Source organism: Opisthorchis viverrini (genome assembly GCF_000715545.1).
Source record: "Opisthorchis viverrini unplaced genomic scaffold opera_v5_68, whole genome shotgun sequence".
Lineage (NCBI taxonomy): Eukaryota > Metazoa > Platyhelminthes > Trematoda > Opisthorchiida > Opisthorchiidae > Opisthorchis > Opisthorchis viverrini.
Genome location: NW_008751724.1, coordinates 1,543,690 through 1,554,871, shown reverse-complemented (window position 1 = coordinate 1,554,871; position 11,182 = coordinate 1,543,690). Strand labels below are relative to the sequence as shown.

At 43.0% G+C, this 11,182-nt stretch overlaps 1 protein-coding gene across 1 annotated transcript in view; it reads right to left on the bottom strand.

Annotated features, from left to right (window-relative positions):
• Window positions 1-6,691, bottom strand: part of T265_04258 (hypothetical protein) — a gene marked incomplete at both ends in the record, with an annotated part of 20,600 nt that extends 13,909 nt beyond the window's left edge. Inside the window, one exon of the mRNA XM_009168947.1 lies at window positions 6,561-6,691. The remainder of the gene's footprint in view (window positions 1-6,560) is intronic.
• Between the last annotated feature and the right edge of the window lie 4,491 nt (window positions 6,692-11,182).

Genomic DNA, 11,182 nt, shown 5'->3' with positions numbered 1-11,182 from the left:
CTATGGTTCTGAGACAACGATTGTCGAACACCTGAAGACGTCTCAGTTCCGCTGCTGGAATAGGCCAAGTCTCACAGCCATACAACAAAACAGCCCGTACTGTAGCTTGATACACACGTCCCTTCAGATTCAGGGATAAACCATTCTGACGCCATAGGTGTCTCAAATTAGCAAACGCGGCCCGAGCCTTGCAGATTCGTGCATTCACCTCATCTGTCACACTACAATCAGAACTAATACAACTTCCAAGATACGTAAAACGCTCCACACCTTCCAGTACCTCTCCCGGGGCATAACGTCCAAAGTAATGAATCGAGAAACAGGTTTATCAACCTCGGCGAATTCGGTTTTCCATCAAGCAGTCTGAGGGCACACAGATGAGGTGGGCCTACACAGTACATCCACTGGGTACGTGAAAGTTACCTCGTTAGCACAATCGGTAACATAGAAACGAAAGGCATCCGACATAGAACAATCCCTCCTCATAGTCAAGCGAGCATAAAATAGACAGCAAGTTGGACCGCGCAGAGCCGTAGGACACAAAGTTCATCAGGTATTGTTGGTCGTCTTAAAAGTCCTGACTGTTTGAGGGAAACATGAGTCGGTTATGAGATTAGGATAAACAAGACTGAGTAAGAGGTGAAGAAAACTCAGTGCGATGAAACAAATGGCACATCCAAAGTGGAAATACAACCTTAAAAGAAATTTTTCTATGCCACTCAGGAATTCTTTTGAGATAGCCAGTCCATGAAATTATAATTCAAGTTTAGAGTACTCATGCAAAAGGAAATGACATACTTTGTCATTGAATTCGATTTTCCATCGGCGAGGCAGACAGATAACCCCCGAGTGCTGATTTTTTCTGTATTCGCACTAACGATTAATTCTATTCTAAAGTTGTACACCCAAGGTCACGCGCTTGGGACTGGTGTTCCATCCGCTGAAGATTCAGTGTGACTAGGTTCGCAATATGTTTGTCTACCTATGAGTAGTAGCCTACAACCACATCACCAGTTCGAATACCAGTCGTGTTGATGCGATTCGTGGGCTCAATCCTCACGAGCGGAAAATGCAATGGCCACTGATGCAAATCCTCTGTCTAGACGAGGTTTGAATTTCTGACATATGAGAAACGCTTGTACTTACTTTTCCACCATGACGATCAGGACTCAGCTAGATCAACGCTTTTGAACATACAATATAATATATTATTATCGTTATTATTATTCCAGATTATTCAGCCATCATCCACAAATATTTTTCAAAGTTGTCAGAATAAAATTCCCTTGGCACTACCTGAGCGTGACAGCCAATCAACAGGTTAGTATGTTCTAGGCTGCTACTGGGTAGATGATCGATGCGTCGAAAAAACAATTAAGCACCTGTCGACCATCAAAGTTTCACGTATTAATCAGATGCACACAAAGTCGGCTGGCAGAACCATAGAAACACTTTCTGTAGGCATTGGGTGTTCAGATTCCGGTCAACTCAATGTACAGTTGGTGAGCTCTAAAAGGAACAGGACTAAAAGGCGGCACTCCTTAATTTCTGTGTGAACTCAAAAGGAATTTTCGCACAGAAAAAGGTAACCAGTCAAACAAAACCAACGTGAAGTAATCTTCTACAAGTCCTGCAGTTGCTCACGGAATATCCCAGAATTGACAGTCCTGCAGAGCAACCCTCGTGTGTCTCACCCTTGTCAGATGAAAAAAGGTGGAAAACAGTATTTCGCTGTTGCTGTTGGAATTCACATCAAGCAACTTAATGTGTTATTCTAGATATCTCCATACCCGTATTTTGCACTACATTGAACGCTACATTGAGACCCCAGTGATCTGACTCACTGTATCCCAGGTATTCCAGTGTATCCCAGGTACCAAATTTTGACTTTTCGCAAAGGTATCCAGGAAAATCAATTCACACGCTCATTATGTTCAGCTAACATCTTACTGTTCCTTACAGAAAAGCACCAAACCAAATTGTTTTAAACGCTCTTAATTAACAAATAAATCGAATTGAGCATCAAAACAGTTTTCATCGCCATGCTTCTGATAAACCTGCCTGAAAATCCTCAGTAAATATCCTAGCAATTTGGCTGTGTCCCAGGAAGCGAGAAAACAGGTTCCAAATAGACGCCCATTTGATGATAAATGAAGATGCAGGAAACCATCCAAAAAACTTGAAAACCTTTCAGGAATTGACCAGTGCACAAGGATTACAGACTTTAAAATGATTCCGTCATTCAGAATTCCAATGCCCCATGTTACCTAAGGAAGTAGTCTTTTAAGGGAAAAAGCAAAGTTGTGGTTCGTAATGCACTATTCATAAGGTTGCTGAAAATTCGTCGACTGCTAAGTTGTGGTTTAATCATAAGACTGTTACCTAAATCAAAAGTTTGAGCACCATGAAAACCGGCTTGTTTCGGTCATCGCCTCGAGAAAACTACTCACGTGAACTGGTGCTATCCGGATACTGGAAAACAAGATTTTGCATTGAACGAGTAACTTGAAGGCTAAGCCAAACATCAGTCTAAAGTTCCTGATATTCAACCATTTTCAAGACATCAAAGGGCTTATTTTTTAATGCTGCTAACGTCGTTTCCTGAATAATAGTATAAGGTAAGCGCACTTTTGTTTCACTTTAAAAATTAGCCTTATGTCAGTGTCAAAGACACAGTGACACAGAGACACTATCTTGCACAGACCTCATCATATAAGAAATCGACGGCGCTTATGTTTGGCTGTTGACTGGCAGACAGTTAATTCAATAACCGAAATTAGCAATTAGCTTGTAAGACGGTTGCAGATCAGTTGCCCAGTTTAATCGGCCGGCCTACCGCAACCTGACCAACTCATCCGAAATAACAATGCTAAGACGCACTGCGAACAGTGCACGAGAACCGCTGGGCTGTGATAATCCGGCGGTTCTATTCCAGGTTTTTATATATAGTTGCTTTGCCCTCAGCTTCAAACAACGGCTTATATATCACCATATTTACAAGCAAATAACCATTACCATCTTCCCTAAACGGGAAACAGCCCCCAACCTAGTTGAAACATCTGACTGGTAACGTTTTGGAATGTGTATGTTTCGCTTCTCTGTTTACTGTACTCTCAAGCACCTATGAACATGTGACCTTCTGCAGAGAAATTATCTAGAACCCACCACCAAAAGTGTTATTCGACGGATCTTCCCTGACCGATCAGTTCAAATGTGATGAAAATTTCCATAGAACGGTCGCTTAAACTCCTTAATGCCATGGAAACTGAGTACTCGTCAAAAAACCCTAATAATTAAAGAATATTTGGATTAGGCCGTATGGAAATGCGAAAAACTCATCTAAACACCATGGTTTGTTTTATAAAAGCAAAGAATACTAAGTAAAGATAAGATAGATACATCGAACAGTATAGCTACTGCAATGCAGTAGCTAATGCTAAACTGATGCCTGCTCAGCATTACAAACGTGCATTCGAAGTGTCGCACTTCAAATGCGATTATCGACAATTTGAGACAACCCCCTTAAGGATGGTTCTGTCAATTTTTGCCATTTTCCATCTGTGGTTTGCTTTTATTTGTCCCTTCAGGGTTTTGGCATGAGAAAGTCGTAGGTAAATGGCACTACAAAAAATTACCAAAAGCCCTAATGCTGACCATATCTACACTGGTCTTTGGGGTCTGCCAGGGTGGGGTCATATGGGCACCGCGATAGCTCAGTGGAAAAGGCGTCAGCTTACGGACCGGGATGTCTGTGGTTGGAACCCAACCTCAGCATCTTAACTTCTCTCTAGGCTTAGACAGCATGGTAGTATCACAGCCGTCGTATCTCTTTCCTTTGGCATGACAGCCAGGCACCTAAATGGTGCTACAGCTGAATGATTTGGAGGCCAGATATATTTTGCAGTCCTGTTATGGCTGAATCAGAAAATATCCAACACCCTTTTACTCACTCACACACCAATGTTCAAACAACCCTTCTTGTCTCATCGTTAGTGCATCCAGGTTGCACACTATTACACCAGTGAATAAAACCACCACAACCACCGCAGCTTCCTGCACAGCTAGCTGACTAAAAACCTCTACTGACTAAGCCAAATATCTCTTGTGACTCTGGTAAACCGAGTCGTTTGTATAAAGAAATAGAGAAGGTTAGCTTATAAGGTCTGTTCTGTCACATAAAGGGGAGTAATGACCAGCTTGTCACTCGTCCGTTATAGATTAAGGAATTTACAGGTTGTCCAAACATCCTGTTGAGCGTGGTAAAAATACGTTCAACTTTTGGCTAAGAAATACTCGAAGATGTTATTTGTCTCTAGTCCAACGGCTCTTAACTGCAACTGAAACGCAAGTCATTTTGGGTCATCACCACGACTAGACTTTTTAAAGCCAAGGCATTTCAAACTTCACCACGGGCACACTCTCCTTAAGGTAGGCTGGCACAATCACACAAGTACGGCGCAACACACATGTCCAAGTCAGAGCAAAATAGAGACTGAAACAATAGATGGCAGAAGAGGGAGGAAAGTAATATAAAACAATATAACACTAAAGAGTGGTTATCCACAAAAGCAAAAAGACTGGCGCACTCAAAGAGAAACAGCCCTGATTTTACTTGTTTGCTAAATCTGTTTGCACACAATCACCATCGCATATCTGCCTCGCAACTTGAAGGTAGCTTTAAAGCCGAGGTAGCGCCAAGTTTCTGAGATATTACTAGGTGAATCGGTAAAGCCATGACTGAGTTCGATTCACAAGCTTTCTGAATAGCAGTTTTTTTACTTAACCGCCTAGCTATCCTGGGCCGAAATTTGGTAAGTGATTAAATGTTTTACCATTATCGTCATCATATTCAGCAACAAAATCCATGAACTTGCCGTACAGTTTTTATAGCTGTCTTTAACTATCGTTGTTTCCCGTCTCTGGCTCTCCATTCAGGAAGACGGCAGCAGCTAGCAGCTAAATTTGATGATAACGACCGTCAAACTTAGCTGCAAAATCACTATTTGACGTCCCTGGCTCGTTTTAACTCTCCTTATGGTTGCACAAACAGGGTCGTTCAAGGAAGTCAGCATATGCGGCAATCAACCACTCTAGCGCAACTTATGGAATATGATCAGTTCATTTATAGTGGACGAGTCATTCCTTCTGTAAATCCTTCAACGTACTTCAAAATTACTGATCCGGACAATACACCAAAAACATTCAGCACCAAAAGTCGTAAGACGTCCTTGGCGCTTGGTGGCCAGGTTTCTGATCCGTATAATAATATGGAGCGTACAGTAGCATTGTGAACCCAAAACTGGACAGTTAAGCTGATGTCAGGCCTACATCACAGTTGGAGCACATTCATGTAAGCTGTGCTGGCTCTTCCAATCCGAGTGAAAATATCATCTTTTGACAGTCTACCGGCACTGAAAACGCTGTTCATGTAGACCAATTTGTCCAGTATTTCAATGTGCTCACACTAAGTGTGAGGTTACGGTTTGAACCCACCAAGTCTTGAAGCACCATTTTACAATTCGCAGGTGTCAATTGCATGCCAAACCATGAAGCGAAATTATTTGAATCGTCTAATATTGTTTGCATAACGACGACCTGTTCCAAAAAAAGCTGCGTCGTTTACATAGTTGATATCTGTTAGTGAATTCCCTGTAAATCGTTCCAATCCACAGACGGGTCAAGAATTTACGAAGGACATCTTTGCTTCACAGGCACTGCCGTAGACCCGTAGGTCAGCAGATTCGAAAATAGCTCTCAAAATCAATCAGTCATATCTATCAGTTATAAACCGCGTACCAAATTCACACTAGTTTCAGCTGCTGCAGCTTCAATCATCGGAAAAGAGGACAGTATGGAAGATACCGCCAAGTCTTGGTTAGTTCGGGTACCGGGCAGCTACGTATTGAAGGTAACAGTTTTGGTGTACAGGCGTCACTGAGTGCGCCAACGGACCATTTACGCCAATGTCATTAACCATTAGTGAGTTGAGTCCCTGAGCCTCCATCCAGGGAGGCGGCAGATGTCGACCCGACTAAGTTTACTAGCTAGCGTTTTTGTACATCGTTGCCAGGTCAGTGTTGCCATACACCGTAAACTCGCGGTCACTTATAGTCAGCACACGGCTGAACAAAAGCTCCATGTGGCAGACAGTCTTCTAGAATGCGGAGTACATTCCCTAATCTGCGTAACATGTGAAGCGCGAGTAATTATTCTATATCGGCAGAGTTTCTTCCACTAAAGACCGTCCAAACTACCTCAGCATTGCAAATACGATGTTCCCACCGGACCTGGCCAATGCTTTGGAGAAACGTATGGTCAAGCGCCGTCACTATTCGTATATCCTCTGTGCTAAAAAGCCATGCTTCTGATCTGTAAAGCAGTAGTAAACGTACCGTCGCAGTGTAAACTCTGCCCTTGACAGACAAACTGACGCCAAGTCGACGCCAGTTGTACGACGTTATTGTCAACACTTACATCACCGGCTCTGGTGCTGATGCGTCTGTACCCCTGCTTCATGGGTTTCAAATAACAATGTAAAAAGTCTGCACCTTACTACTTACTTATGGTTCATCTGCACGGGACGTTTAGAGAAAGCCAAAGCTCTTCAAGGTCGTGTGCGAGAATATGTGGTTGCTGGATGCCAACGAACCATAGAATCGTGACTTTAACAACTGTCTCCTTACAGTACCTGAAAGTTAAGTACACACGTCGGACTGACCAGTAGAATTAATAGACAGAAAACGAGTGGAGCATATGGTGGGCATATATAAAGACGTATGGATAAATGAATAATGAAGCACATTATAGCTGCTATTTGTCCCGATCACTATCACTGTTGGTTAGATTACTGTTTTAACGAAATACACAACCACCCTAGTTATTGAGCTCAACACGACTTCGTTTCTTCTGCTGAGTGACTGTTGATGTGACTGGCCGGTGAATAATATTCCTAATACTAATTCCCAATGTAAAGAGAAAATTTAGCTGCGAACACTGGGCTTACCCATCTGATTCAGTGGGTCGATATTGCGCCCACCGGATGCTTGAAATACCAGGAAATTATAACCTACTCTTCTTGGCGTGGTAGTTTAACGAACTGTGGATCCGCAGAATTTCCTCTTGTCAAATGTGAGGCAAGATTTCCTTGGATTGTTCTCCTTGTGACGATATATCTGACTTCCTTCATTAATTTGTTCTGTTTATCAAACACTCCATAGGACCGTTAATCCCTACAGTTATTTCTAGAAAGTCTATGCTGTACACACGTATAGAATAGAAAGATTTGTGATTTATGACCAAACAGCATTCAGTAGAAAACGGTCAGAAAGTGAAAAGCAACAGCAGAACGATTAGTCATTCTACTTGCACAATAGTTTCTGGAAGCCAAACAGAAAAATTTTGTGAGTGAACGTGACATAAACAGATGGAGCAACCGCTTGCATATGAAGCCACTACATGTGTGTGTTCGAGATAGAGGACTGTCCGACATTGGATATGCAATATAAGATAAGAAGTCTCTTGCTCCAGGGTATGAAAAGGAACCGCTAAGGCTCATACATTTAGGTGAGTAATATGTATAAAGGCGGGGCAAAGACTCTCGGTTTGGTTGAAAAAACGGACGGAAGGTAATTACCCCTGTTATTCTTTATCTACAAATCAAGTCTAGTATAGGACAAACTCGGAATATCACTGTTACCACAAATTTTCGATTTTTCATTTTTGTGACCTGTGAGGAGTTCATGAAAGGCTCCGCGGGATTTTAATAACAAATGGAACCTTAATTTGGTTTATATGCACAGCAGCAACGTTTTTGTTCCAGTCGCACTACGTCCTTGACTAAGGTGTAACGTTTTTTTTAGATACATTCCCCGGCGACTTACACGATCTCTACTTGCATGTGATGAGAGTGTTGTTGACACAAATCAGTGATACCTAAAGCGCCATTCAGCGCTATAGCAGAAAACGAGGTATTTATCGTGCAGGTTCAATTTGCATGGGACGAACTAACGGGAAATTTTTATGAGGTTATGGAAATAGAATCGGCCACAAACTTGTCCCTTGTTATTCGGAACTAATTCACAGCTAACAGTGGAATGTGGCTGCATGTGCTACATCAGCTAGTGATCAATATCAGACAGTTCTGAGCACGCAAGTATCCATTCCGAGAATTTGAATAGATTTTGTCCGCTACATTTAAGCCCACAAGTTTGGTGAGATTATTTGACGTCTTGATCTCATGCTTGAAAATATTTACTCATATTATATCACATCGGGGCTGTAATGACCTTGAATTTGAAGGAGAACATGTTGGTATGACAACCACACCATTTGTGATGAATTAAAACAAAAACAACGATAACTCATAGTTTCATGAGATTGTGATTATCTTCTGAAGATCCGGATGGCCATAGAATCATCTTCCATCTTAATATTTAAACTAGAAAACTATGCGCTGGAGCGTATAGGTTTGCCTATGTTTTCTTTTGCTTGCCACGTCTACAGTAGAACTTGAGCGGTAACTGATTCACGGATAAGCACACCTGATCGAGGAATTCCGTGAAGATTATAAACCATCCCTGAAGCAGCTCGCTGGACACGCTCAATGTACGTTATGGGATTATTGCACCGTGAGTAGACAATAAGTGGTCCGACGGAGACCCCGTCCAATATCTGGCTTCCATGAGATTAATGAGGTTCAGTGGAAAACCGAATGACCGTCCATTTTGTTCTCAGCACCCGAAACATCTGGTGTGAGCGAGGTTTATGTAAATGCAAAGCAAACCTGTTGATTCCGCCTGCGAATCAACGGTGACCAGCGGTAACTTTCCTTGTTTTCCGACTACTTATGAGTAACGTGACTCGCATCTGTTTATTACGACACCGTTTCGTTTCTTTGCTCGTTTCCCCCTGTTTTGTCCCGGCTTAGTGTCTGCTTATGCCTCAGTAACTGATGTCAATACTTAATTTGCCCGTCCGTCATTGCTTGCAAGTTCGTCTGGATTACACCTATTCGCGAGCGTCCACTCCGACCGAAAAGCGCGCCGACCGGGTATCGAACCCAGAGTCTGCGGACAGCAGGCGAACGCGTCACCGACTACACCAACCGGACGTCCGGTATAGCTGTTTATTTCCTATTACCTATGTATCGCACCTGGCAGATAGCCCTTGCTGAGCTTTGTTTTAAACGGACGAAACCGCGCAATCTGACCTATCACGCGACACGAGCGGCTGCGTCGACGCCGACCGAAAGACAGTCCTTCAAATCCCGAACGTACTGACTCCTGCGCCGTTACGGCCAACTCATACTGTCAGACTGCCCCGATATGTATGTTTGCACATCGTTTGGTACTTACTTCTTGTTCCCCCTACAGAAATCCGTGTTGTGACGGTGACTGCTTCCCGCTCCTACAGATTGCGTCATTGTTGATTGTACTTTTTCTTAATTCATGATGCTTACTAATTCGTTTTTCTGTAGAACCAGTTCCTGTCAGTCTTCAATATATCATCTACTGCCCCACGTCTGTCTGCTCCTATTGACTACTGGCTACGAACTGCGTATAATCTAATAGTCGCAATCGCCCTGTGAGATCCTTAACCGTCCGGATCTTACAAAACCTAACACTGAAATTAAAGGTGCTTGTTGATTGGAGTGAAGTATTTTGTGGGCAAGAACTTCAACGATATTTATTCTTTATCGGAACCTTGAAAGTGGAGGGATGTGCCATTAACCGACATCCAGGTTCGTTAATGCTCACCCGAATGTGAAGCCAGCATGAATTCGCAGAGGGCGAGGAGTGATAGACAAGGTTTGTAAACTGGGAGGTTAGCTATATTTCGAGCGAACAAAGGGATAAGATGATTCCCGTGGGACATTACGCTAGTTGCGACCCTGGTTTGTGTCTAACTGATATGTTCACTACGCTTCTTCATGTCAGAATACGACAATCAGAATTTCTTTTTCAGTTCATCAAATATGTTTATCTAGCGCTTTTTGGAACCACGATAATATGAGACTGCGCGGCTCCGATTCTTATTGCTTTCGATGACCTTGGGGATATGATTGTGAAGAATTCATCTCTACGAGGTAACCGAGTGCACATGTGTTCCGACGTTTTAATGTGATCACTCGACTTAGATGAAATTCGTCAGTTAAGGAGGCTTCATTTAGCATGTCCAACGGGCCGCTACGAAATGTGAAACGCCTCTGGCGGTGCCCAACCCGTTTCCCCTGAGCAGACGTAATAATTACCTATTCCCCGTTTGAACAAGGTTCGGCCAACTGGATTTTTCACTGTTGATCCAGCCAGTATGGTGGAAACACGGTAAGCTTTTCAAGCTCAGAGCGCAAATTTTCATTAGGCAAAATTTCCTCCCGCTTCGAGTAGTTGCTGCGTGGAATGAATTTCCAATGATGGTTGTGCATGCTAAACCTACTACACAGTTCAAAGCACTATTAGACGCTTTTCTACACAAACTTGCGCCAGCAAGCTTAGAGCCCTGTGCAGAGACTTGAAGAAAAGTGTTACACATTTTTTCGTTCGTACCTTTTAGGCGAACTGCAGCCACCGAACGACAAGAGCAGTATCGGCCCGGAAAGCTTGGGCGAAAACTTTGATCCTGTGCATCAATCCGTGAGCACTAGTAGGGCTTAATGTGAACCATACTTTGGTAAGTAGCAGGCCACTTCTCAGCTTGTGACATCCAAGTCCTAACATTTTAAAAGTTGATCGTGGGTCTTGATGGCCATCTTCTGGAATGAATAAATCGGTGTACTCTTTCATAAGGGCAACTAACCTAAACATCATTTGGAAGCTTTCAGTTAGAAATTCTCGCCGTGGGCTAGACGCACGCCGAAAATTTCTCTGAAACCGTGGTTCGAAGGAGGAAAACTTTAACATAAAGTTTTAACATTTGATGGTAATTTTTCGGGCGTATGAGATCTTCCCAAACGGCCGCAGTTTTGTTGAAAGTTGTTTAAATCTACTCAATCCGCACGATATTCAAGACCCGGGATATTCATATTTTAAATGTGTAACGCATTTGAAACTCGAATGTATCTGCTTGCCCGTTCCTCATATGACCTTATACGTGTCCCTCCCTTTCTCTCTTCCCCCATTGCAGGTACCACGGACGAATCACCACGGGCCCTGGACAGGGAAGAGTACCCCGCTTGTACACCCCC